Raw genomic sequence first — 27,892 nt, 5'->3', positions numbered from 1 at the left:
TGATTTTGAAAAATCCTGTATTTCAGCTTTGTTTTTTAAATAAGCATATTATTTTAAAATAAATATTTTACCAACAAGGACATATCCTTGTTAACTGCTGCTTTTTTCCTGATTGTTATTTTGGTTATGTGGTGAGCCACTCATGTTTTTCACATGTCCAAGGGGAAAAAAACAAAAACAAAAAAACCCCCAAAAAACCACACACACAAAAAAAAAACCCAAACCCCCCCCCCCGCCCCAAAAAGGTGAAATACAATGCCTTTACCACAGGAACAGAAGATCCAGCTTTAAATGATTTTCCTTTTTATAATTACTGAGCCTTTTTTTTTTCACTAGCTTTTATGATAAAACATATTTTTTCTTCGTATGACTTGCACAGGTGGTTCTTTAGCTCTTGCTTTCATCTTCTGTGTATTATTTATGAACAACAGTGATTCTTCTGTGTTTCCTTTACTACTGGAAGTGTTTCTACCATCAGACTCAGCAAGTGGCAATCCTTCCTTAGATGTTTCAGTTTAGCATTGCTCTTTTGGAAATAAACAGTAGACTTTTCAACATGAAAATTGTGTTAATAATGGATGGCATTTATCAAAAACAGCAAGTATACCTCCAAGTGAGACTATGTGGAAATTCACGTAGGAAAAAAGGAAATATTTCAAAAAGTAAGGTAGGTAACTGGATGGGTTGGAGAAGGGGAAGTAGGAAGAAGGCTTTTACCACAGCAAGTGGTATTTTCTGGGCAGGATGACATATTCTGTCTTGACCTGGTTGCCTCCCTCCAGCCAGTACTTACTTCCCAGTGCAGGAGTAGCAGGGTGCAGCAGCCCCAGCTGCCTTACTGGGATTTACAAATCCCCCAAAACCAGTTAGTGGAGGCTACTTGGAACCAGCAGCCAGAGCAACCCTGACGCAGCGGAGCTGTTGTGCACAATTTGTGTCATGTGCCAGTTTGGGTCTATTTATGGGGGTTTAATTTTTTTCTCATTCTATTACTGAATTAAGTCTTTCTTATCTCAGTGTCCATTGTCCTCATACTTTCTCATGTCAGCTACCTTCTGCAGCAATATTTTTAGCTCATAATGCTGTTTTTACTTATTTCAGGAAAAGGTAGAACATCCCCTGGGATTGCAGTTAATAGCTTCAAGAAAGATCTATATAGACAAGGTCATACACTGTGAGAAACTTCATAGTAGTGACAAATGTATCAATCCTGCCAAGCTCAGAACTATTCACTAACTCTTGGAACTAACTGCATCCCATTAGGAGCAGTGCTGGACAGGCATTCAGCAAAACAGCTCAGGTGATATCCAGTATCACCATTGTCTGTATTTTAGCGCTCAGCTTCTCAAGTGAGATTCGCAAGGCTGACTCTTGATACTTGGAATAGATTGGTAGAATATTTTTACTTTAGGCTGAATCTCAGACTGGTGCTGTACTCCAGATGTCAAATTCAGTGAAAAGTCAAGGAACAGGAAAAACTGGAGCCTACACTTGTGGCTTCTACATAATTCAGTTAGTTTTTTTGCCTGTAGCTGGTCTCTTGTGGGAAACAGAAGTGCATAATCAGAGGCATTTATGTCCAGATCCACGTAGGTTCAGCATGGTCTGAGAAGTTTGATCAAAGCAGTCTCTGTGGTAGGTATCACTTTCTTGAAATTGAGTCAGGCAGAGCTTTGAAACAGTATGCAAACAGTCAGAAAGCTGAAAATTGTACAGAGTGTGTCCAGTACTCTAAGTTCAACTCTTCAGGGAAAGTTTATGTCTCAAACAATCAACACGTCTCAGCTTAAAGATTCTTGAATCATGTTCCTGAAAATAAGCAAACAAAATTCCATGCAGACAAGACGTGCAGTAACTAAGTGGTTCACTAAGTGCTTGACTTTGGTATTTCTTAATGCAAATCACTATGTAAGATCTTGGGATATAATGCCATCTACTGGCATTTTATTTGCTATATATGTATGTTGCTTAGACATATGTAAGGCCTCTGAGCTTGTTGGAGTGACTACTGTAGCCTCACAGGGATAATTTAATCTTCTGAAAATGACACTAACAGGCTGATTTATTTGCTGACACATAGCTGCAAGGAAGTTGATGCTCCAGAAGGTCACAGGGCTCCAAAGGTCTGCATGATACTGCTGAAAAGTCCATGTGAAAGTTTTTGGATAGCCTAGAATATCTAAAATGTCCCTTAATGCTTAAGGGTATCTAGGAAATGGAAATGAGCCCTAGATCTTCTCTAGATGCAAATAAGACCTTAAGCACCTCTTCATAAACCACCTGCATGCAGAAAACTCTTTTTAGTTACCCAAACGTCAAATTGAGCAAAGGATATTTCCTTCTAACAGTTGTGTGGGGACACTGGGGCAAATACTTCCTCTCTGTCTTTTTTCACACAGAGGAAGACAAGTTAACTAATTTTGGTAAGCATTTAACTTTTATATGCCTATAGTCAGCAAAAAGTAAAATATCCTGCAGTTCAAACATTTCTAGCTTATTTAAATGCTAAGGTAGACAAAGATTGAATGGTATCATTATTATTAAAGTGCTCAATTACACAGAACAATTTAATGACAATTTACTAATACCCACTTTGGCTTCACTATTATTAAATGTATTTTGCTATTAACTTTTATTATTTTTAAATATTGGTTTTATAAGGCATTTTCAGTTACTGGTGAAATTATGCTTGAGGAGACAGAAGTGTTGTGAAAGCTTCCACTACAGGATAAGCAGGCTGCCTGTAGGAGATATTGGATATTTCTTAATATGTACAAAGATACACAGTAAATGATCTTTGGTCCATCTATTAGGAAGAAAATTACATTAAAATAAGATATCTTTCAAAGACTGGAGCATTAATTACAATTTTACAGGTCTGTAAGAGAATAATTACAAGTAAATAAAAGCTATGTCTAGAATGTCAAATAGGATCTTCTGAAGTTTTACATTCTGAAGTAAGACGCATCCAACATATCTAATTTATGTCTAATTCTTTCTTAGACTTTGGATATTTTTCAAGGTACAGCATCAGTTCCTTAGCACATTCATTATATTGATCAGATCCAGATTGCAATGTTGGTATTTGTTTATGTAGTAAATCCCAACTTGACAAAAAGATTGCAAGATAGAAATGTTCTTAAAATCAATCTAGGGTGTCAAAATCCTTAATAAATTCAGTTAACTATAACAATTAAAAAAACAAACAAAAAGGGAAAACACAAAGACAAAACCCAAACAGACAGAGAAACTATCCAAACTAACAGAATCCCCCAACAACAACAACACAACCACCCCCTCCCCATCCCCCTCCAAAAAACCCACCAAAAAATACCAAAACCCAAATCATATTTTCTTTACTGAAAAAAACATATTGCATTTATACTGTGCTTTCCAGTGGCCACTGCTCACTAATCTAGACAAAAGACTTTTCCTACATCTTTTTTTTCCAATCATGCTAACCAAGTGGGATGTTCAGAACAGCCTCCGAGAAGCCTTATTTGTAGAAATATTCATTTTACCTTCTCAGTAGGTCAGCTTCATACCGTTAATTGTTTTATATCTAAAAGTTATGCTTTCTATTTAGGTCTGTTCAGAGTTTTCAGAATTGCTTAGGTATTTCATTCAAAGACTGTCTCTTGTAAAATGTCTAAAGGGACTGTGGAGAAGGGACTCAAAAATGAATCCTATTTTTGGCTATACTAGCTTATAGTCTTGCTTTATGCCTATTTTTAACCAAATAAACTTGAGTTCTTCTTTATAAATTCATAAAAATTCATCAGGAAAGGTTGAAAGTGTCCTTACAAGAACAGCTCAAATATTCTGGAAAAGATTGCAAATGTAGGTTTTCCTCAGGCACAAAAGAAAATGTATTCAGATTTGCTGCATCAGAGTGTTGTTGCATAAAAGTAGCTGTGTCTTCCTATTCCCATGCTTTGAAGGAAAGCTGTGTCTCTAACTGGAGTTTCTACACAATGTGAGACCTAAATGATAGAACAATGAGCTTTTGGATAATTACTTAATGATCTGATTACCAAATTGGTAATTGGTTTTCAGGACTGAAGGCACGTGCAGAAGAAGAATGTCAAGAGAACACTCAAGTAAAATTAAACAATTATCTTAGGAAATATATACATAATAACCTTTTTAGTACTTCAGTGGTCAGCGTTAGTTTACACAGATTTTTAATAATAGAATTTGGACACTGGTTATTTAAATTCCACTGAAGTCACGCTTTGGGTGCTTCATTCCTTTTTCTTGTTTTTTAATCGGGCTTCAAATTTATGTAGCTGTCCTACTAATGCAATCTTTCAGAAGAGGAAGTTCACCTAGGGCTTTCTAAATCTTACATGAGTATCATTACTCCTTAAACATCCTTCCTTAGTTGTGCATATGCAATTTTGCTTGAAGTTTTATGTGTCAGGACAATCATTTATTTGAACTGATGGTTTCAGTCTGGCACATCCTTCTCTGTCTTTCTTCTTGGGAAAATTAGCATAATGTCTTTGAAAGATATCCAATAGAATCCTTAATTTATGTAGTGTCTCTTCATTTTCTGTTTGGTTTTAAAAGCTTATTGCAGTTTAGAAGCAGTATAAAATAATATAAATGTTACTTAATCTCCAGTAGTATGAAACTGGTAGGATTAAATAGATATGCAATCTTTTTATATATTTCTATCTACTTTTTATTTTATATGTCTGCATGATTATATATATGCAGGTCTTTTAGTCTGTGTTTTGTGCCTATTTTATTTAGAAATTGCTACTTGAAGTAGTTACATATTGAATGAATCTCAGTTCTAGCTATAAATTATGTCTATAATACAAACAAATAAATTGGTACTTTTGTCAGGAAACATTTGTCTTTAAACCATGGTTCCAATAGTTCATTTTAACTGTGATATAGCATAAAATTGGTTTTGAACAATTTCTTAACTTATTATAATGAATAAGCAGCACCAAATTAAAATCTATATTAAAAAAAGCCAAACTTGATTCTCTGACATCTTCTCTCCCAAAAGAAAAAATACATTTCCTCCCCAAAATACCCATAGTATGTAATATGTAGAGTTCTTAACCAAAAGAGTGACAAAAAATGTAACACACCAATCCATTGACTCCAAAGAATACTGAAAATCATATTAATGTACTTTCGTTCAAGTAATTGGAAGATAAAAGGAATGGAATGCTTTCACATAACAAATGAGTAAGCTTGGAGAGAAAAGCTTTTTAGTCTGGAAATTAGATGGCAGAGATCAGACATAATAGAAGTTGGTAAAACTGTGAACTAACAAAAAGTTGGGGAAGGGGGAGCAGACAAGGGCAAGAGGGAAGAACTGGTAAGGAAATGAAATGTTCTAAGCAGGAGTTACAGAAGAGAAAAACAATGTACAGTGTATATTATCATGGCATAACCTACACTTGTGCTGAATCACTAAGATGTTTTTTTTTTCTTTTTATCTCCTAATAGAGATCATGTCTTAAGTTATAAGTGTTAATGTAGAAGTTTGGGGTTTTTTTCTTTTTAAAATTAGGTTTAACAGCATTATGTCACTTTCAGAACCATAAATTATTGGGTTTTATCTCAAATGATCCCTAAGATTTGAGAAGCTTATTTTTATCTCTGGGTCTTACGGTTTTTCTTACAAAGCCATACAATGCTTATGGCTGAGCATTTGGGGAGTGGAGATTAGAAAGTTTCTCTCCACGCACTCTGAAGATATTTCCTTTGGGTTTTGCCATAAAAGGTTATGCCTGTGTATGAATAAACTTGATGTCAGACCAAAAATAAGATGTCCATTCATTTTTGTGATTAAATAAATTCCTGAAAGTATTGCCACACAGGCACAGGTACAAAGAATAGATTTGGCTCCTCTGAAATACTGGCCATAATGCCCTTTTTGTAATGAGCCTTTTCTTCCTGACTGAAGGGAGAGAGTGGTACCACCTGTCCTATACATTTTATCATGGCAGTTAGTCTTATGGTTTACATTTAAAAAATCACAGAATGGTAGAAAGACTGATGCAATGCTTAGGGGAAGCAAGGTCCAGCTAACATGAAGACAGATTGTGTTACAGCAGGCTTGTGAGAAATGCCGAGAGATAACTTGGAGTGACAATCTATATATTTGCAACAGAGTTACTCCTTCAGGCTATTCTATATCAGCCAAAGGACAGCATGCAAAATAAACTGTACCATGAAGGTGGAAATCCAACAGAATTGACCAAAACCATAGAAAAATAAAAGCATCCAAAAGTGCATCCCATACCTGCTTCATCAATTTCAATTTAAGCTATGTTATTCTTTTTCTTTTGGTTTTTTTCCATTTCTTAAAGTAGTGGTTAGGTTATATGATTTATAGAATATAGTTCCCAGATGCAGAATCCCAAAATATGACAAATTTAAGTCTTTCTATATGCTGATACCTGCAATAAGTATAATGCTGTGTGAAAAGAAATTATCTCAGGAACTTTTACAAACACAAATGTATAACTCTTTGAACTTTTGTATAAATAAGGCCATGCCTCAAAGAAGCAGAGGTGTTTGTTTTTTGCATGTCTGTTTACTGATTTTTACTATCACTGTATAGATATCACTGGGAACAATACGGTCACTAAAATATTCTTCACATTGTTACTTTCACCTGTGACTAATCAAGGAGCAGACTAAATAAGATGAATGGAAATAGCCATAGAAGTGATCAGAATGTTCTCCATAAATAGTAAATATATTCTGAGTATATGGGCTGTTCATAATTCTGAAAAATATTAATAATTCGAAGCTAAGTTTAGGCATCTAATTCAAATGTTTAAATTTAAAGGTTATTTTTACTTCTCATTTTTTCCCACATTGTCAAAACAGGGAAATTCCCAGGATCTGAGTCACTGTCAGTAGCAGACTTTATAAGTTAGGTGCCAAAATAAGTATGAAGAATACATCCTTTGCTTTACAAATAACATTTAAACATTCTATTGTAATATTTTCTCAGATTATCTAAATCAGTTTTATGCACAAAATGTGAGAGAAATGAAAATTTCAGCTTCTGAAATCAAAACACATACTGAAAGTAATTTGAAATACTTATTAAAAAAACCCACTTTCACTAAGAGGAGTAAAAGCACGATCTCATCATACTATTTTGAATAATTTACTTTCTAATTTTCCTTTTCACTCACTTCTAATTTATCCATGAGAACTCGTTATTTCCTAAAGTTCATCCATGAACACATAGAATTGAATATCATAATTTTCCTTTGATTGGCTACAGAAACATATTGACTACAGAAACATCTTGAACATATCAGTCATAAATCACCTTGTTTTTACACAGAACACTACACATATGTATATTAAAAGTAAACAATAAACACAGTTAAAAAAACAAAAGTGCAAAAATTTTGAAATTTAATGATGATTTTCTTTAGCTACTGTATTAGTTGAAAACAAAGCAAGAAAATAAAATAATTTTAAAATTTTTGTTCAATTTAATTTATCCAGGCCATGCATTTGGGAAAACAATAAATTAACAAGATTAGGAGAATTGCACCTATTGTTAAATATATAGTAGAACTTTTCCTCTGTTACATCTCTCTCATTAGATTGAATTTATCAAGGATTACTGTGGGAAACATCAGGAGTATCAGAAAAAAAAGTATCAGAAGTAACAGAAATAAAAATATATATAAAAGTTCTGAAAAGAAAGCAGCTAGTATTGTTACTTCCCTTTCAAAGAGTATTTCTCATACAGAAAGCAATGCTGAATCCTCTTTCCTTTGAACTACAGGTGAGTGTTCACTATAGCAACCTCCAAATGTGGTCAGAGCCATTTGAAAACACCTCAAGCATTAATCTCCCTAGTCTTTATCTTTTAATTGGCACATATTTGACTTCACTTAAAATGAATGAAAATGGACTTGGCTTGAGTAATAACATGTTTCAGATGACAGTAGAAAACAAGCTTTTGGAAAAACAGAGGTTTCAAAAAGGGCCTTATATTTAGTGTGAGTGGTATTAAAATAGAAGCAAAGTGCATTTCTTTTTAATCTAGTATTTTATGTACTTTAGGAAGGGAGAGGACAGTGGCAGGAGATTGTATGTAGACAGCTGATTAGTGAGCTTTTAACCTATGTCAACTTCTTCAGATTGTTTTCTGCTGATGGTCTGTCATTCAGAAGAATTTCTCCCAGAAATGTGTAAGAAGAGCATGGGGAAGGAAGTTCTCTGAAGTAAAAACAACAATAATGACAATAAAATAGAAAACAAAATGATGCCAATGACATTAAAGTAAATGTCCCTTTGCAGATAGAGTGTCTCCCCGAAGGGATTTGTTTTGCACTGTTATTCAGTGTGGAAAATAGGTTTGCACAAAATATTTGGAACAGCTGTAATAATCAAAGAAATGAGAGGCAGAATAACTGCAGGATGTTTTTTGAATGTTCAATTTATTTCATACAGACCAGAGCCATTTTATATATCAAATTATGTAAGCAGTTGAAGTATCCAAGAACCCAGTAAAAAGCAGCAATCATAAAGGACAGGAAAAATTATTAATTTCTCCAGCTTATGACTAGAGTGGCTGGCTCTGGCTCAGTCTGCCTGTTTGATCATGTCAAATCTCCAGGCTAGAATAGGCACTCTCTGGAGGTGAAGCACGATTAGCACGGAGTTGCCTGTGATGCTCTCTGTGCTCCCGTGACTGCAGAGCATGTCACAGTGCAGTAAGAGTCTGTGCTCTGGCTAGGATCTAAGGGAGAAGCAGAAGGTGGAAAAACAATAAACAGCAGGGGACAAGGCAAAGATGAACATTAGAAAAACTGCTTATTCATGCAATGAGATGCTCTCAGGTGTGGAATAACGTCCAGGTATGGCATGAGAAGCAAGCAAGACTCAAAAGCAGTGTAATACGTAGAGGTTTCTCAGCTATTTCCAGGCTTTTATACACTCAAGAGCTTTTCCTCTAGGTTACTAAAAATCTCCACCAGTTGTACAAACTGAATATATGCTGATGATTAATCTTCTGCTGATCCTTTGTGAGCCATTATCCTCAATGAAAATAGTTGCAGGCACAATTACAAATAAGCTGTTGAACTGGCTGCATGTGAACCAGTTTAGAAAGGCCAGACACAACCATACATTAGGTTGTATCATTGTCATAACTCAATCAGGATCTCCAATTTATAGCAAGAGTTGATGTATCAGCTCTTTGTACATATCTTTGACACCCCATGGTATCTCAAATGGTGATACATGTCTGTGTTTAATCAGCTGAATCCCACCTAAGGTGTCTGCTTCAAATTGAGCTGAATAGCTTTCTGGGGAGTTTTAGCTAAATCATCATTTACTAAAAAGGAAGTTTAAAAGCTGACTCACCTACATTAGGCTACAGAAATTCAAGTTTCATAATCTGAAATTAAAATCTATTCTTAGTCATATATGGTAAATTTAAATATCCTGTGGCATATATGATAAGTCTTATCATTGCTTTTGGTATCTATTATCTTCTGCTTTGACTAGAAATAAACAAAACTGCTGCTTCGTTATGGAGTGTACTGAGCAAAGGATATTTCTGAGACTGTAAAACAGGGGGCAGCTCCCCTTGTAAGAGTATGTAAAATTATCAATAAAATTGTGAAAATATGTTAACAGACTAGAAAACTCAGCAACTGCAATCAGAAATCACAATTCAGTTGAAAATACTGAACACTGTCAATCTGTCTTGCTGTCATTGGGGTTCATTTGGTGCACTAATGCTGTACTCAAGCGAGTAAGTTATAAAATATGGAGGGGTTGTGGGCTTTTTTGTAGTGTCTGTGTCACTGCTTACTAATAAAGTCAGAACAGTTCTGGCTTTTCAGGACGTGTACTTACTCCATTTCTGAGCTTCAAGCAGTGAATGCCTTTACATTCAGTTGTGTATTCACTGCTGTGGAGCTGTTTGGATGTGTCTTGTAGCACTGCACAGATTAAGCCATTCCACGTAAAAAGCTTACAGCTTTGTGTTTGAGGACTGAGATTTAAAATAGGGCAAGTCCAGTGACAAATATAGAGCTTTTTTGAATAATGTGTTCTGAGAACCATATTTGCAGTGGTTGCCAAGTCTCAGAATCTAATAGGAGGGGTTTTTTAGGATCCTAGTCTGTTTTATATTGCTTTTTAGAGAATGGGTTAGTTACTCAGAAATGTTTTTCTTAGTTTCTGTCAAAATGAAAGTTATTGCTGCAAACAAAACAGTGAAGACTCACAACAAAGAGTTAGGTTATTGTTTAAGGGTTGTATGATCATTGCCATACACACCAATGGTAACTAAATATCTTCAAATATTTTAAGAATTTAAAAAAGAGGAGATGATAAAGCCAAAGAAAAGACACTAAACTGTTTAATCTATTTTTAATGTAATGAAGACATTGTTTTATTTAATCTTTTTAAAACAAAATACTCCTTAAACTTTCATACTTTGAGAATTATAGTGACATTGCCAGTTTATTAATCCAGTGGGGTTTTTTGGGCTTTTGCTTTTCTGTGCTGAAGAATGTGCATAAGATTTAAAACGGCTGAATTTTTTTTGTGGAATATGTTGCAGTATTTAGTTCTCTTGCCAATGCTTTCAAACTGTTTATCAAGTAGTCTAAAGAGTTTTTATATTAAATTAGTGATTTTGATGTTTTACTGTTTACTTATGGAACATTTTGAATAATAACAGGATAGCTTCCTGTTTGGTGCTTGTGTAGAAATGAATAGGCTGCACAGAGCAAAGTATTCCCAGGGGCTTGAGGAAGATGGTCCTTCCCTTGTAACCAGCAATGGTGGTGCCATGCCTGGAGCACTGCGTCCAGTTCTGGGCCCCTCAGTGCCAGAGACACCTGGACATACGGGAGAGAGCCAGAAAGATATTTAAGGGACTGGAACATCACTCCTATGAGGACAGGCTAGGAGAGCTCAATATGGAAATACATGTGTAATTCCTGTCTGTTTTGATTGCTATAAACATATGTGTACATGATACCAACCCAAACACCCTCCACCATTCCAGATTTATATAGAGCAGAATAGTAAAAAGTTGATTTTATTATGGCTTTGGACTAAGCAGGCACAGAAGGAGAAAATTACTGTCATACTACTTTCAGATAACCAATCTCAGCCTTTCTTTGTTGTATAGTGGAGGATCCCTTCAGAGAACAGAGGAATTAGATGCTCAGATAGCCTTCTGAATGACTACATGTAGAACTCTCCATTCACTAGATGTGAATTCAAAATTTTCATACTGTGATTTACAAAAAGATGATTTATACTATTTAGTTAATAGATGGAAAAATAGATGTGAATACAAATAATTGTGAATACAGCATTTATAGCTACACTTCTGCATGCACAAGAATTATAGCAGATTTATAGACCAAGGTAAAACATACTAACTATGGTGAAGTAACTTACATGACATAAGGTATTACAGAAGACTATGTTTGAAATAATATTTATACCATTTAACTTATTTTTCATAAAAGCAAGGAAGTCTTCAGTATCCAGTTACATCTGCAGTGCTAGAGGATAATCTCAAGTAAAATCAGTATACAGTTAAACTGTGAAATGACTGGCAGTTTGATGTTCATGTGGATTGCCACACAGATCTGTTTACAGGCATATTAAATGAAATTAAAATGTCAGTGTTCCCCATTTGCTGTAATGAAAAGTATCACAAGGAGTTTTAAAAATATCAGGCTTGTTATGCCATGTTAAGAAAAAAAAAATTAAAAAAATAGCCCCAGGTCTCCACAATGAAGGCAAAAAATTGGAAGTTTAGTATAAGGAATTCTGACAAAATTGTGTTTGCTTTCAGTGATACTTTTTCCTTTATCTATCAAGCAGAAATATTTTATATCATTATATGTGCCAATTTATAAGTCTTCTGGGCATATAATACCAACAAAAGTTTTATTTGCTCACATCCCATACAATTTGTTACATTTATTGTAAGTTGCAAGAGGAGACTAAATGTGTTCACAGCATAAACCTTGGCAAATTTCAACAAAAAAAATCAATACTTTTTTTCACAAGGCTTTTAAAGATAGGTTTTATTCGTGAAGATTTTACTGAAGAGATTAGTTCCATATGAATAGTTTGGTTCATTGATGTAATTTCAGTTTTATCTTGTACTTTGATCTAGCAGAAAGCTTTCAAAAAGATGACAGTCACTTAGGGAAATCTAATGTCATGAAGATATTACAAGTCAAGGTAATTTCTTAAAAGAAACAAGTGTTCTTATATGCTGATAAAGCAATAGTTTAACAGGTAGGGATTGAGTTTTCAGTCCAAGAATTCATATGTATTAGTCAAATGGTTATTGAATTGCTTAATAACTCAGAATGTTTCAAACTTAATATTAAGAGAACTTAATATAAGGCAAGATTCCTACACAGAAAATGCATAAAGAGCCTTTGCTGAGCAGCAGACGCTTATGATAAATTGACTTATTATTGTAAAACTTTGATTCACTTCTGTAGACTAGAAAAGGGCATCTTGTTTGGATTCATAATGACAAACCTTGTTCAGAAACACTGTTGATGAAAATAGGGAAATACATGCTGTGATCACATTCAAGAAAGAATGGCAGGATCACTAATGAAAACATTAATGGTCTTTGCAGTTCTTTAAGCTGCAAACTTGCTTGAAAAGGCATATTTGATTTTTATTCCTGTTTGAATCATTTAGATTTTACTACTACTATAAATTTTGAAATCTAATTTAAAATACATGGCTGAAACCTGTAATAACATCAGAATTTTTTTATTTCCTAAATATAGGATTTCTTAATTTGTGTGTATGTCCTCTCAATTTGTTTAAAGCTCTATGACCCCTATCACTCCTTACATAGCTGCTGTCAGCTTTTTAACCCTATGGTACTGCCACTCTGTGTTCTGACATTATTTAAACATTGTGAAATATCTGTTATCTCTAGCCTACTGACAAGAAGAATTTATAAAGATGCTTTCTTAAAAACACACAAAAAAGATAATGGTATTTGTCAGCAAAGATCTAATACATGTGAAATCTTGATTTCATCATTCAAGCAAATCTCTCATGGATTTCAGAGCTCAGTTCTGAATATTTTTTCCAATGGAACACTTAAACTATCTCACAAAGAACCAATAAATAACGTGTTTTAAAACAAATGGTTTCATTGCAAGCTTAATTTTACCATATTGGAACTATTTTTAAGTATTTTGTTACTAATTTGTGCTTTTACATCAATTCATCTCAATTGATGTAAAGTCAAACAAAAAAAAAAAGGTACTTATTTTGTTTGATTTATTTTTAATTCTGAATACCTTCACCTCCCTGAATTTATGTGCAAACTATTTATTATTGTCCTTTTGAGAATCTCTGCTGAATATCTCAAAAGCTCTTAGTATTCATAAAACTTTGTTGTGCTTGTTTACTAAAATGTAATTAAGGAGACAAGACTGCAGTTTTGATGGAATTTGTTTTCAGATAAATCATCAACTCTGTCAGAGTAAATTAGGCATCTCATCCTAAACTTCAGGTATTTCATTTGGAGCACTTTGTTGGTGAATAAGACATTTCTGTCAGGAATGTTATATGTGTATGGCTCTAATTGGTCCAGTTTCACATTAATGCATGAAAGAATCCTTTGTCACTCTTCTATTCACAAGTTGCACAAAGAAATATGGCAAAACCCTCATTTCTCCTGTTTGCATTAATCTCAAAACAAAAAGGAAATATAAACAATTGTGACCTTTTTTTTGACAGAACACAATTTAAATAAAACCAATGTCATACACAGAAAATATCAGAATTAAGTGTTGTCTTCTCTTGATGAATTTCCAAAATAAATGTTAGAAGCAAGAGCACTTAAAGCAAATGAAAATGCAAAGGATCGACTTTTTCTTAACAAAAGGAGATTAAATACAGCATAACTGAATCCATCACATGGCCCATTCATTCCAATATCCTGTTTGCCATATTATGTGAGATTGTTCTAGGAAAAGCCACTAAACCTCATGTAACATAAGTATGATGAGATTACATACAACTTTTCAATTTACAGAAAATAACACCCAAGAACACTGACAATCTGCAAAAGCTCTAATTTGCTATAAATAAATGTTCTAAGCAAACACAAAATAAGGCTGATCCTGTTATGCATGTGAAATGAGAAAGACCATGAGAAGCATCCCATCTGTTTGCAATCATGAGCTCTGTGTGCTCTCTTGAAAGTTGTATAGCTGCTTTTTGGTGGTTTTTCTTTTTTTTTTTGAGTCCTCCTACCTTTGCATCCAATTACTCCATGCTCCATCTGATCGAGGTAACAGCAGGGTGGTTTGTATATACTGATATGAAAACTATGTGAGCTGTAGTAAATTTAAAAAAAAAAAAAATCATACAGATTGAAACCTTGTTGTACCCTAAAGCACACCAAGCTCATCATTAACCCAAACTTTTCTCGAACTTAACCCAGACTCAAGTGTCTTTAAGGGGGTTCTGATTATGAATCGGCTCTTTAGCATGGCCTGATCTGTAATAGAAGCTGCACATTTTTCATGGCCAGGATGATCCTTGAAACAGCACAGATATGTTCCAACCTTGTTGTGCGTGATCCAGTAAATCCCACAAAAAACTGTACACCATAGCATTTAAGTTTACCCAGAATTTCTGATTCATCCCCATATATGAGGTCAGAAGAACAAAGCAAGAGGTGAGGTAGCTCATACTTTTACCATATAAATAAGTAGCATCAAACAAGGAAAAGTTACGTATTTATAACATGAGTATTATACAGAAATATCTGTTAGCAATGCCCTCATATGCATAACAGAAAACCACATAAAATATTAGCAGAAGCAACTGCAGTAAATATAAATAAAGTGTCTAGAAAGATTCCACTAATTTTCTAATTCTGTTCTAAATGTAGTTTTACACATTAGCATTTCCATATTTGGCTATACAATGAAACATGCTAATTTTTATTTATTTAACATATGGACAGAAAAAGCTTGAGTGCCAAAGTGATAAAAAAATCACTGAATTTCAGTGCTTGATTTATGTAGACAAATTAGTTTGAAATTAGAGCATAAGGTTTTGAATTCAAAATATCATGAAGGTCATGTCCTATCTTTCACAGATTATTTGAGGATACAAATGAAATTATTGCAAAACTTAGTACCTAATCCATCTGTCTTTTTCTTAAAGTGCTAAATATTCGTAGAAAATAAGGATATTTTCAATGAAAACAAAAAGGCAGTGCCTTAAATTTAATGGAGTCCTTTGGTTCAATTGCACAATTTTCACTTAATTCATCACTGATTCATGAAGGGTTCCCAGACCACCAAATGGTTAAAACCATGAAAATTGAAGTGAAGCTGTGTTTATGCTTTCACTGGAAAGTGATGTTACTTAAGACATTGTAATAATTTTACTAAAACTCTGATAAGGCTAAAATTGGTTAACTTTCAGTAAAAATCAATGAGTGCTGAGTTCAATCCTTGCAGAAAAGATAAAGGATAAAGGATCCTTGCAGAAAGGATTCTAAGCAAGAAGCTGATAAAATAGCTACAGAAATACTACAACTTTCAAGTTAAAAAAAAAAAGTAATATTAAAAATTCAGGTTTGGTTACAGAACCATTCTCTTGGTTTTTTTTATTTTCTTCTTCTTCCACCCCCAAATCCTTGTATAAGACTCATAAAGTTGTTTCATTACTTAATAATAACAGTAGGAATGTCATTATATTCTTGGCATTATGCAATTTCTTAACATTTTCTGTTTGTTTAATATCAAGGTAGATTCAAAGTCCAAGAATCTTACCCTCAAATATCATCGGAGTTCAAATAACATGGCAACTCTAGGCTGACTGGTTGTGATTGAGACTGTAAGTCTGGACAGTGCTTTTAGAGTAAAAATGTTGAATTTTCTGCTGTTTCTCAAATTTTTCATTATATGAATTTTAGTCAAGTTCCTTGTGTTCAACTAAAACATTTCTGTATCTGTTTTTCTCTTGCTAATTAAAATAAAGGGCTTATCTTCTTTCAGATGTGTACACATGTTCTGAAATTACTTCCAGCCTAGCATTAAGCATTAAAATCCATCGCTTAGTATTCCTGTCTGTAAATCTGGTTAACAAATCAATAACCTATGTTAAACAGTTTTCTTATATAAGACCCTACAAAGGAGATTATTTTAATAATCTTCCCCAGTACACTCTGATCATCTCTTTCCTTTCCATTGGTCCTTCTCCTACACATCTCATAAGAAATCTGACACATGGCCACAGTTTCTATAAAACAATCCTAGAATGTTCTTTCTCCTGCGTCACATAATAACCTCTACTCTTGTAGCAAATAAGCCCCTGTGTTTTTTACAGTTTTTACAGGTATGGAGAATTCCTTCTCTGTTTCTCTTTGCAAACCCCATGTGGGCAATACTTGAATTATTCTCCCTGATGGACCTAAGGGCAGCTGATTTAGTGGCATTGGCTTGCATTGGTCAGGTTGCTCAGGCTTTCCACAGCCTTTATTACTTGATAAAAAAAAAAATCTTTTTTTAATATCTGTAAGAAGTATACAAAAGGTAAAGCAAAGAATATGATCAGATTTGAGAAAAGCCTGACTTAAAATTACAAGGTCAAAATGAGTTTTTCATTATGTTATGAGATAGTCTCCTGAAAGGAAGGCATTTTTATTTGTCATCAATTTTTATTCATCTTATCCAGAATGGGTAGATAAATACATAATAGGCTTAAATTCAAGAAAAGATTATTAAAATTGAATAAACTTTCTAATACAAGGAAACAAAAAATATGTTTTCCTAAGCAGTTATGAAGTCTCTGCCATTGTCTTTGAAATCATACTCAAAATCACCAGAAATATGGTACAAATCACATTTTCTTTAGAATAAGAAGATGAAACAGGTGACCTGTTAAGGTCAGTACTCTATGGTTTTCAAGACTGAAATTTAATTAAGAAGAACATAATTGAAAGGAGAGTGGTATATCATAATTGCTGCTTTTATAAGCAATATTGCTCGTAATCTGAGGATGATTATTACAGACTGAGAGTGTAGCGGTTTAACAACTGCTGGGATTTAAACTCCAACAAAGACCCTCCCCTTCCTCCCTCCCCCTCCTGTGACAGAGGGACAAAGGCAGAAACTACGGATTGGGATAACAATTTACCGAAATGGAATAAGCAATGGAATAAGAATTGCATGGTAACAGCAACAATATTAGTAACCAGAGTACATTGAGGAGAAGGTGCTTTACACACAAAAGGCGTTCACACTTCACTCAGTTCCGCGTGCCTGCCGGGACAAAGACAAGATGGCAGACATCTCTGCAGCTCGGCAGTGACGCGCAGCTGTTCCCAAGGCAAGGCAAGATGGTGGGTGCTCTTTGCCCCAAGGGTTCCCCCTCCCCAAGGCCAGGACACTGGAAAACCATGGGAAAAAACCCTGATCGCTGGAGCAGCCACATTGTGCTGCTCACTTTTCCAGACTGTTCTGCTCTGATGGTTCCATTCCGCACAGTTCTGCTGCTTTGAAATGCTCAGGTCACTCCGCTCTGCTACTCTCATGCTCAGCTTGGACATGGCTCCTCTAACCCCAGTTTGCCAGTGCTTTGTTTCCTGTTTTCCTGCTTTCTGCTTCACCACTTTTAGGAGTCAAATATTGGAGCCACTCTTTTCTGCGTTTGCCATGTCTAGGAGGAATAGGAAGGGATGGGGCTAGGGGCAAGAGATTCCACAGTGTTGGTCCTGAGAGTCCATAGCATTATTGCAGCTGGCACCTTTCCTGAGCAAGAGATGGAACAGAATGGTGCAATTGCAGGGGTGTGCTGCTTTTGTCTTCCCCAAAGCCCACCACCCAGCAATGACATGCACGGTGTAGAACAGAGACTCAGCCATGCCCACACAGCCCTACAGCTCCATCCCCTGGAGGCAAATCAAGGACATTAAGGAAGAGCTCTCTGAGGTCACCTGGTCCAACCTCCAGATCAGCAGGGCTGGATCTAAATCTGCCTCAGGTTGGCTCAATCCTTTTTGCTTATTTTTTATATTTCCAGGAGGGGAAATTTCATAGCAACTAATTTCAGTGCTTAACCACCCTCACTGTAATATTTTTTCTTATAGTTGGATTTACCTTGTGGAGCAACCAGTCTCTTTAATAAATACCTGAAAGAATCTATCTTGTCTATAATCATCACAAGGTATTTAAAAACAGAAAATAGATTTTCCCCATCATTGAAATGATGTTTGACTTTCTATATATAGCACTGAATATCCAAAGTAAGTGAGGACTAATGATTATCCACCACATGTTCAATATATAATTTAATATATATAATAATATAATTTAATTTCAATATAAAATTAGTACTTAACCTAGGTGATTACTGAATGAATTCATACAATTCTGAAAGTAATGTGCCTTATGAGACTTAAGACTAAGTTCTAAAACTTAACCCTTAAAGACTGGTGAGAATTCCTGAGAGATACAAAGGGATCCTGATTGGCTTACAGGAAGGTAATTTTCTTGAGTAGTTGATAGACTACGAAAAAATCCCACAACTAACCTACAATTATTTATTACAAAGACTCTTCCTATCTTTCTCCCCTGAGATCATAAAACATTCAAATCATTCAAGAAATAGGAGCCATATGACTGATATGTTAAAATTGAACAGCTGCCCTGTTTGCTGTGTAGAGCAACCCTGTCTTGAGGTTTGTTAGCAGCATTCATTTGATTGACAAATTCTATAAATACAATGATTGTGACAAAATTCATTTGCCCACAACTCCAGCTTAACTTGTCCAAATAACTGATGACTATTAAATGTAGACTTCTTGTTTAGAAAGGGTAGAAGTCGGACAGGCTTTTAGTCGTGTTCTGTTACTGGCTTCTGACTTTTGAAACAGATACTGATAACCACTTCTTATTGTGATTTGATATAAAAGACAAACCCTTTCTTTCAGAATACCACAACACAGGACACTGTCCATGAAGCAGAAGAAAAAAAAAAGATTAAATTATCTGTAAGTTGTTAGGAGAAAAAAATTATATCAAAGTTCTAATTTACATCTTGGTTGTGTATTAGGCTATTACTGAAGGAAAAAGAAATATGGCTGTAAATTACAGACGCATGACTACTAAAATTTCTGAAAACAGGACATTTAGAACACATTTTTTATAAGGCACTAAAAGAATTTGCAAGCATCATTTTAATTTGCAATAACCAATAAACTTCTCTAAATTGCTGTATATATGATAAAATCAGGCCACCTGTTTGTTACTTTTCTCTCCCCTATATATTCTATAGAGTGATTGTTCTGCTTTGTTGGTCAGCATTTTATTATTATAATTATTACTATTATTATTATTATTATTATCATTATATTAATTTCTTTACTCATAGTCTTGTTTTCATTGTCAGAATTTTCAGAACTCCATTACCTGTGGCTGTATTACTTTTGTCACTCTCTGAATGTGATATTTTTGAATATGTATTTAAAGTCAGTTTTTATGCCACAGGTGTAAATTGTTTTCTGACATGTTAGAAGATTCTTCAGTTGTTGATACAATTAAAAGAGTTAGAGTGATTATTTATAATTGCAAAAGCTGTTCCAGTTCAAGAGTAAAATTGATGTAATTGTCAAAAGGACTGGAACATTTGTGTGTTCTGGATGCAGTAAACAAAAATTTAATTAAACAGCTATTAGAAAAGCAAATACTAAAAACTGAGGAGTGACATATGTCCTCTAGAAATAGGGACTTGCTGGAGTTTCCTGACTACTCTTTATTTTTCTAATCCATAACATTGCATACAATGAGTAATGAAGGAAAATAACAGCTATTATTACAGGTCAGGAGGAAGAGCTCTCAGTACCTTTAAAGAAAAAATGCCTGTTCATAGGAGCTCTACAAGAAGTCCCCTACTCCTCAGTTCTGATGTCCTCCTGCTCTGAAACAAATATATCTAACCTGCTCCCTTTCTTCTGCTCTGGAAACCTATTGAATTGATCAGTTCACTCAGATCTATGTGCTAATTTGCACTGCCTGGGTACAATATCACTATATAATAAAAACAACTCTAGGTATGTAAAATATGCTACAAGAATGGCTTTCATAGGCATTCTTTCAAAGACAGAGAAAGAGGCAACATGGCATAAGAGAGAAATTTATATCAGGCTAGAATGTGACCACTAATAAGTCAGAAATGGAGATGGTGAACAGTTCTCAGATTTACGCAGTATTTTTTATCTCCTCTTCTGAGAATACTGAAGAGAGAATATTATTCCCACTGTTGTGACTGAGACAAAGGCTTTCAGGTCTTAGTAGTCAGGCTTACTATGCCACAAACAGATGTAATTGGAAATTTGAAATATACTTTTAATGTAATGGGTTTCTATCCCAGTGTCCAGCACTATGCCAGAGGCTATGTAGGTGACAGGATGGTTACGCTCAGAGTTGCGGTCAACAGCTCAATGGCCAAATGGAGGCCAGTGGTGAGTGGTGTTTCTCAGGGGTCAGTGGTGGGACTGTTTAACGCCTTTGCTGGTGACAGGACAGTGGAATCAAGTGCACTTCAACAAGTTTGCTGATGATAACAAGGGGTGTGTTGCAGTTGACACGCTGGAGGGAAGGGATGCCATCCTGAGGGACCTTGACAGGCTTGAGAGGTAGATCTATGCAGCTATTTTCAGGAAAATAGCAATCATCCCTGTAGCTCCTGGGGCTAAGATGGAGGCGGCCTTATACTTAAGAGTTAAGCTATTTTTTATTATGAGGTCATTCTATTCTGTATCATTCTGTACAAATACATCAGCTTTCTCTGCTTCCATCAGCTTTGGAGCTGCAAAATTCTGGTTTAAAGATGTAGTATTTGTTAGTGGAAATGGTTCCTACAGTATGCTAGTATTTGTATTTTGTGTGTAAGAAGTGTATTATATGTCTGATAAAAAAAAGATACCCTGCTGAGATCAAAAATGAGAGAATATCAATGAGATTCCATGTTTCATGCAGAGCAGTCTTATCAAGAAAGTGTAATGCAGAAATAAATGCAGTTTTTTAGTGAGTAAATTATTTTCTTTTCTTCTCATCTTTTTATTTATGACAGTGATTGAATTTAATCACAATGAAGCAGAATTTGCTTTAATTTTTTTGCAGCATGCTGTGTTTCAAAGGCTAAAATTTATCAAGATTGTCCCTACTAACTATCTGTCACAGATCACAGGAACAATCCTCTTCTCTGACCTCATCTAACTTCTGTGTAGAAATCTCTATGATCAAAGAAAGAAAAAAACCTAAACTTTTAATCAAGAGTCGACATGAAGAACTAATGACTCAGAATATGTTATCTAGATACCATGATTAGCAGAAGATGAAAATTATCTCTGTGTTACTATTGTTTTATCCTAAGTTCTCCCCAGGTTCTTTTCCTTCAAAATGAGATTTGTGTTTTACAAATAGTTTTTGATTTGTTGCTTCATAAATCATAGTATTTGGTTAACAATACAGCACCTTTTATATGAGATCAGTCTCCAAGGGCTCTATGGGGCTAACAAACACAGAAGTGATAGCAATTTACAAAAATTAGTCTGCTATTTAGAATATCATCTCTTGTTAATAGCTTCATATATCTTTTGTCTGACTCCAGAGCCAAATGAGAGGTTTTGATACTTTCAGCAGGATCTCATTTTATTTCAAAGCCTTTCCCTCCCTAAAAATTTCTATTGAACATTGTAATAAAACATACCTGTACAAGAATTCTACTAGTGGAATATCTAAAAAGGATTTTATTTCTTTTTCATTACTAGATTTTTCCCCTTATTTCACACTGTTGTTACCACAGGTCTCCTGCAGGCTGTCTGGGGCCCTTTTACAATCCTACTAAAAAAATTTATGGCATCTGAGTAGCTGACATAGAAAGATTTCAGAACCCTGGTGTTATTAAAATGCACAAGTACTATTATGTCCTGAGTAAGACACTGCATTTTTTTAAACTTAAATTTTGCTTAATAATAGAAGTTCTAGACAGAGCATTGAGAGGGAAAATTTATGAGAAGATATCTTTCTGAAAGGATTTCTTCAGTAGAATGCACCATACATATACACAATCATATGTTCAGATTTTGTTATTAGTGTCCCAGATAGAAATTCCAAGTCTTCCACATTATTTTGGCTTTTTCTACTATTTTCTAAAAATAATTACTGTTTACTGTAGAAGCTTGAGGATGCCAAGTACTTCAGATCCTGCAATATTTCTATTATTCTATTATTTTGAAGTTATTTTGTATATTTAAATGTTCAATTAAACACAGCATTATGTAGCTGTCTTTTCTATATCATTGTATTTCCTAGCATGCTGATGGTCAAATAATAGACTGCCTACTTCTCTAGGACTTCTACATACATATAATGCAAGGAGGTCACTAAATGTGCCTATTTACAATATCCTGAGAGACAAAACGGACATTGCAATATACAGGTGAAACTTGAGAGAACACAGGATGTGGAAATAAAAACTATCAAGGCTTCTTGGACTACTTATGTATGAAGGAAATGTACTTGCAAGTTGGGTTTTTTTCAGCTCTGCCTTTCTACCTCATGAACATCATGAGTTCCTGAGCAAACTTTTAAATGGAATATATCAGGTTACATATCCTTTGTGTGTTCTTGCATATGGAACCTCTCATAGCACAAAATAAGTGACAGAGAACTATTTCACAGTTTTAACAGCTTTCCCTTCCCTATACTCCACCAGTTTCTTTAAAATAAATATTTAGGGGAGGATTAGACCCTATGATTTCCTTACATTGAGGATACTTTCTCTCATGCTTCTAATATTGTAGACAACTTTTACAAATGGATCACTCTGTTTCTACTTAGCATTATCGCCTTGTTGGCACAAAAATAGAGCAGTAAGTAGAAATAGGAGCAAAATGCCTTATTATAATATAGGCAAAGTAGGTAAGAAAAATTATGATGGCTTTAAAAGTGAATCAGGAAAATTAATTATGCTTTCTCTTAATATTCTGAAAAATGACAGGTAAAAATCCATTTCTCTCAAGTTCTGGTTAATTTCATAGGACAGAATGCTTTCTGTGTTGTCTCTTCCAAAGTAATAACTTTCCATAATATGTGTATCATTCTTTATCCATTTATAAGGCAAAATTTTGTGGGCTTTTAATCCTTTTGGTGTTTCAAATAGTGTCAGTTGAGTTGATGTTATAAAGCCTTATAGTCTTCCTAATTTTGTAAAGAAAGGTGATGTAATGCTCATGCCAAATAATGGTCATGGGTTTTAAGCAAACATTAGTGTCTTTCTTCAATAAGAGGTCTCTCAATTGATGACCAGACAATATCAGAAAAAAATTACAAATAAGTGTTTATTCAGACACAAAGCTAGAACTAGAAGTCTCTATCCTAATCAATTGTTAGCAAGCTCAATTCAGCTAAAAAATAAGTCTAGAGCAACCTCTTTATTTGCTACCAATTGTCTTCCCTTGCTCAGTTTTACAACTGTCCTTTTTTAGAGTATTTCTTCTTATCAATTCTTCTTCCTTATTCACATATGTCACATCAATGAAGCTAGTAAACACTGCTCTCAAAAAAAAGTTACAAAAAATAAACCAGTACCTTCCTGTCATCTAGTTCCTTATCATGATCAATGGGCTATCAAACGTCTCTTATCAGCACACTTACTTTAGATACCTTCTTGATGTTTGGGTGCTACAGAGACCACTCATCAGCCAATAATGTTATAAGATAAAGTACTTTTAGAAATTATGTAATAAAAATAAATAGAAATAAATTATAAGTACTTCCTTTTTGATTATTTTTAATAGGTTAGAAAGTATTAATAGTGAACCATGCTCTGAATATTATTGAAAAAGAAAGAGTTTTATATCATGACACATTTAACAATGAATCCTCTCAGGCAGTTACATCTTTGGGAAAACTTCATCACCCTCCTAGTCTTAATTAAAGAAATGGGTTATCAGTGATTATTTCAAGATGGGGTCTAATTTTTGAAATTGCTGATCAAAAGTACCATTTCACCATAATAAATTCTTCTCAATCTTTTATCAAACGGTTTGATAAAATGGTTTATTTGCAGAATAAACATATGCCTTCATAAGATATATATGAGAATAAATAACCCATACTGTGAGTTTTGGTTTCAAATGAATATCTCAAATGATGGTATTGACCTGTATTCTGCACACAAACCTTTATGCACATAACCACAGTCTAAAATGAATTAAAACCCTGGTTTATTTAGTGCAGTTGAAATAACCTGTTAAGTAACCCAAGGGTTAATTCTGTATTTTCTCCTGAAAAATTGTACTGCCTCTTTCCTTTATAATGATAGATACCTGAAGTTATCAAAAAGGACAAAACACATTATCATGGGTACAACAGAACTGGCATGTCATTAAACAGCTTCTCATCAGCTAATTTGGGAACTGATTGAATAAATACTGCAAAAATCTTTTCCACCTCAAAGGAAGGAACATTATTTCTACAGCTCCTGTTGATGGGCTCACATCTAATTGGAATAGGCAATAATGATCAGGTGTACTGTTTTATAAAGCTTACTGAGATAATAAGTAGCTTTTATATTGTCATTTCCAAGCCATGCCAATCTCTCTTTCTACCTAATTTCTAATTTCTTACCTGTATCAGTATGTAGACGTGTTGGCTGCTGAGGTCCTACACAGTTGGTTGTAGATTCTTTGTGTTAATATTTTCACATGAGGGTAGTACATTTTTATCTTGTACATATTTTTCTTTCTTTCATGGATTTTCTTTCTTCACATATGCACTGATACTGAAGTGACATCTTTTGGAGTGGTGTTACACATTGAGGACTGTTACCAAAGTCTGTGTCAGTTCAGATTACTTCTAGGCTGTATTATAAATAGATAAAGTTAAAATAACTATACATTTGTAAATTGATAAACAAAGGTAATTTTTAAGATCTGAGGGTAAAAATACAGTTGCTGTGGTTTTTTTTTTATTTTAGAAAAGAAGATAATTCGTACCAACAAATCTTCCTCAAAACTAGTATATAAACAATTATTTTAAAGGAAATTTATCAGTTTTCTAACTGAAAAAGTAACTAGTTTTGTTTAGAAATGTCAAAAACATCTTTTAAAATATTATTTTTTAAAATTTTTAATTATTATTATTTAACAAATTATAAAGATTGGCATAACAAGAATATTTTTTCCACAGCATTTTTAACACTTTGATGCCCAAACCAATAACAAAAATGATGACATTTTCTAATTAATGTGAAGTAGTTTTATTTTGAGTGGACTCCATCTGCACACTGAAAGCAAATTTTTAGCACATATTTCAAAGAGTTCATCATTCAGCAAATCTCTAACAATCATTCATTTATTGATATTTTTTTCTGAAATTATGATTGTTTGTCAGATTTATCCCATTAAAGAAGTTGCTTCTCAGGTATTTTAAGCCATGATGTAAAGAATGCCATTGTGGACTTACAGGACATTTCCAATGATAGGAGAGACTCCATGCTTTCAGTCATGCACTGACTCAAAAAATTTCTTTGCACAAAAATATGTTAAAAGTAAAAGAGTCAGGAGTGGAACTTAATCATCTATAGTAGACAATAGACTTTTCTGACTTTTTTTTCTGTTTTATGTTTTTTTTCCCATACATTTTGGTGCAACTGCGTCAGACGCTTTCTGAAGTGGGACACAAGGGGATTGTAGAGGGCCCTCCCTGTGTCAGAAGTGCCTAAAGCACCAGACACTGAACAAGAGTACTGCATGAATACCTATTATTCACTTTAGTTGGTTTTTTTTTTGGGGGGGGGGAGGGTTTTTTTGGAGGGCATGGGGAGAATGAGAAACCTCAACATTTTATCATGAATTATATGGCTTTTCAAAATATCCAATAGCTATCTTCCTCAAGGAGTATTGAGAAAAGAACATCATGTTTCTGGACTCAGAATTGTCTGTGACTTTCAAGTCAGATGCTGATGGACTTAGGTATTATATACTGGTAGTTCCAAAGAAGAGTATTCAGGATTACAGTACAACTGAATATCAAACATACCTGTGTAACAGTTTAATGTGTCTTTCATGCATTTGGCATTTCAGTCTCAGGTGTGATTCGTCACAAATGTTCTTTCTCCTGGGCTGCAAACATAGAGCACTTCCTCCCCTCTGCAATTGTCCACCACAGGAAACTGGTCTCTGGAATTTTGACTAGAAGAGAATAAATTTTGGAGCAAGAAGCAGAATCACATGAGACCAGAGATCTCCATTTAAGCATTTAATTTATTTTTTCTAAAACTGCTTCCTATATAGCTGCATCTGATTTGAGCAGTGATAGAACAGTCAGTGTGGTGTTACTGAAAGTGCCATTTTGATGAGAAAAGGAAATTGAATTCGTTTCCCTTAGGTTTTGAACATCTTATGCTGCTAAATGCAAATGTCCCATATGGAAGTATTTGCAGTTGAAGCTGAATCAGATTTATGACACGTTTTATTACCTCCACCCCCTTCTGCCCCTAATATTCTGACATAATATTTGAAACAAAGCATTATCCATTGATAGATACACCAGTGTGTTGGCATTTCAATGCTCCTAGTATTGTTTTGTTATTTGTCTGAAATTAAATAGCAAAGTCCAGAAAGAAAAACTATACAGTGCAATACAGAAGAACTCAAGGCAAACCAAAACTACTGAACAAGAGGAGAAAAAAGTCCCTCGGTTTACTCCAAATGTTTTGTTAAAAAAGCTTTGGTAATTTCATTTTCTCTGAGAATTAACGATTCCATCTACTCCTACTTTCTATTAAGGAAAGCAGGACCAGTAGGTACATGTATAATACACATGTATTATTAGTAGTTATTTATCCAGTTTAAATGCTCTTTGAGCAAAGTGCTTAAATAAATTCATACAGTGACAAAATGCTGAGCATTATGCTACTGTGGGCTAAAATTCATGTCTTAAATTATTTTCTTCTTCTGACAGCTATAACTTCTGCAAAAAAAGACAATTCAAGAACATACCTTGAATTCTGGTTATTTCAGAACATGTTCAAATCACTTGAGCACAGAATTGCATGTCATTTTTGAAAACTTGTGGGAGCCTGATAGTTAAAAATTAGTAGAACTTATTTTTTTCTTTATGATGACTTGAAAAACCAGGGATTGCTTCTACTTCTTTTAGATGCAAAAAAAAAAATAAAAATACAAAAGCAATTTGGGAAGGAAAAGTACCATATAGAATATCTGACCAGGAATGTGTTGATTTTTACATTAAAAATAAATGGATTCATTTTAGAGGTTTTAACAGAAGTCTCTAAAATTTTTCACATTACTTTTTAAATAAAGAAATTGCAATCAGATCTACTTTATTAAAATTGAAAGTTTAATCTAATTACTTTGACATATTAAAAAGGGAAATAAACGAGTAGCTATGTATAACTAGACATACTCTCTCTGAGTAAGTTGATTTATAAATAGGTTTAAGCATCCTCTAATTATTTAAAAATAGAAATGAAAAATTTTCCTGTTGCCTCTCATGGTATAAGGGTAATAGTTGATGAGTTTACATGTTAGCTACACAAATTCCTTAGGGAAGAATTTGGCAAGAGATTAAAGAACTTGAACTCAAATATCTATATGTTAATGTCGACATGTGGAAGATGCCTAAACTTTCCTTAGGTCAATACAATATCAGGCAATACTCTAAATTGAGCCTAGAAATCCACTTAGCTCATCAACCAACCCAGTAGCAATGCAGTTCACTTGCTTAAGCATATCCTGGGGTATCGGAGAATGGAATTGTCAGATATGGCAAAAAGCCTGCTCAAAGTCACTCACTTTTGCAGCATGAAG

The 27,892-nt window shown here is 34.2% G+C and overlaps 1 protein-coding gene and 1 long non-coding RNA gene across 4 annotated transcripts in view; one reads left to right on the top strand and one right to left on the bottom strand.

Annotated features, from left to right (window-relative positions):
• CSMD1 (CUB and Sushi multiple domains 1) overlaps positions 1-27,892 on the top strand; it is a 1,052,894-nt gene that overhangs the window by 610,370 nt on the left and 414,632 nt on the right. The gene's annotated exons all lie outside the window — the stretch shown is intronic.
• LOC135297959 (uncharacterized) lies at positions 264-27,892 on the bottom strand. The gene is made up of 4 exons (XR_010359903.1): positions 27,783-27,892; positions 26,100-26,251; positions 24,687-24,919; positions 264-1,809 (listed from the first exon to the last, which is right to left on the bottom strand). It is a non-coding gene; the product is annotated as an uncharacterized LOC135297959 (long non-coding RNA).

Source organism: Passer domesticus, chromosome 3, assembly GCF_036417665.1.
Source record: "Passer domesticus isolate bPasDom1 chromosome 3, bPasDom1.hap1, whole genome shotgun sequence".
In the NCBI taxonomy this organism is placed as follows: domain Eukaryota; kingdom Metazoa; phylum Chordata; class Aves; order Passeriformes; family Passeridae; genus Passer; species Passer domesticus.
This window is presented reverse-complemented; position numbering and strand designations above follow the sequence as displayed.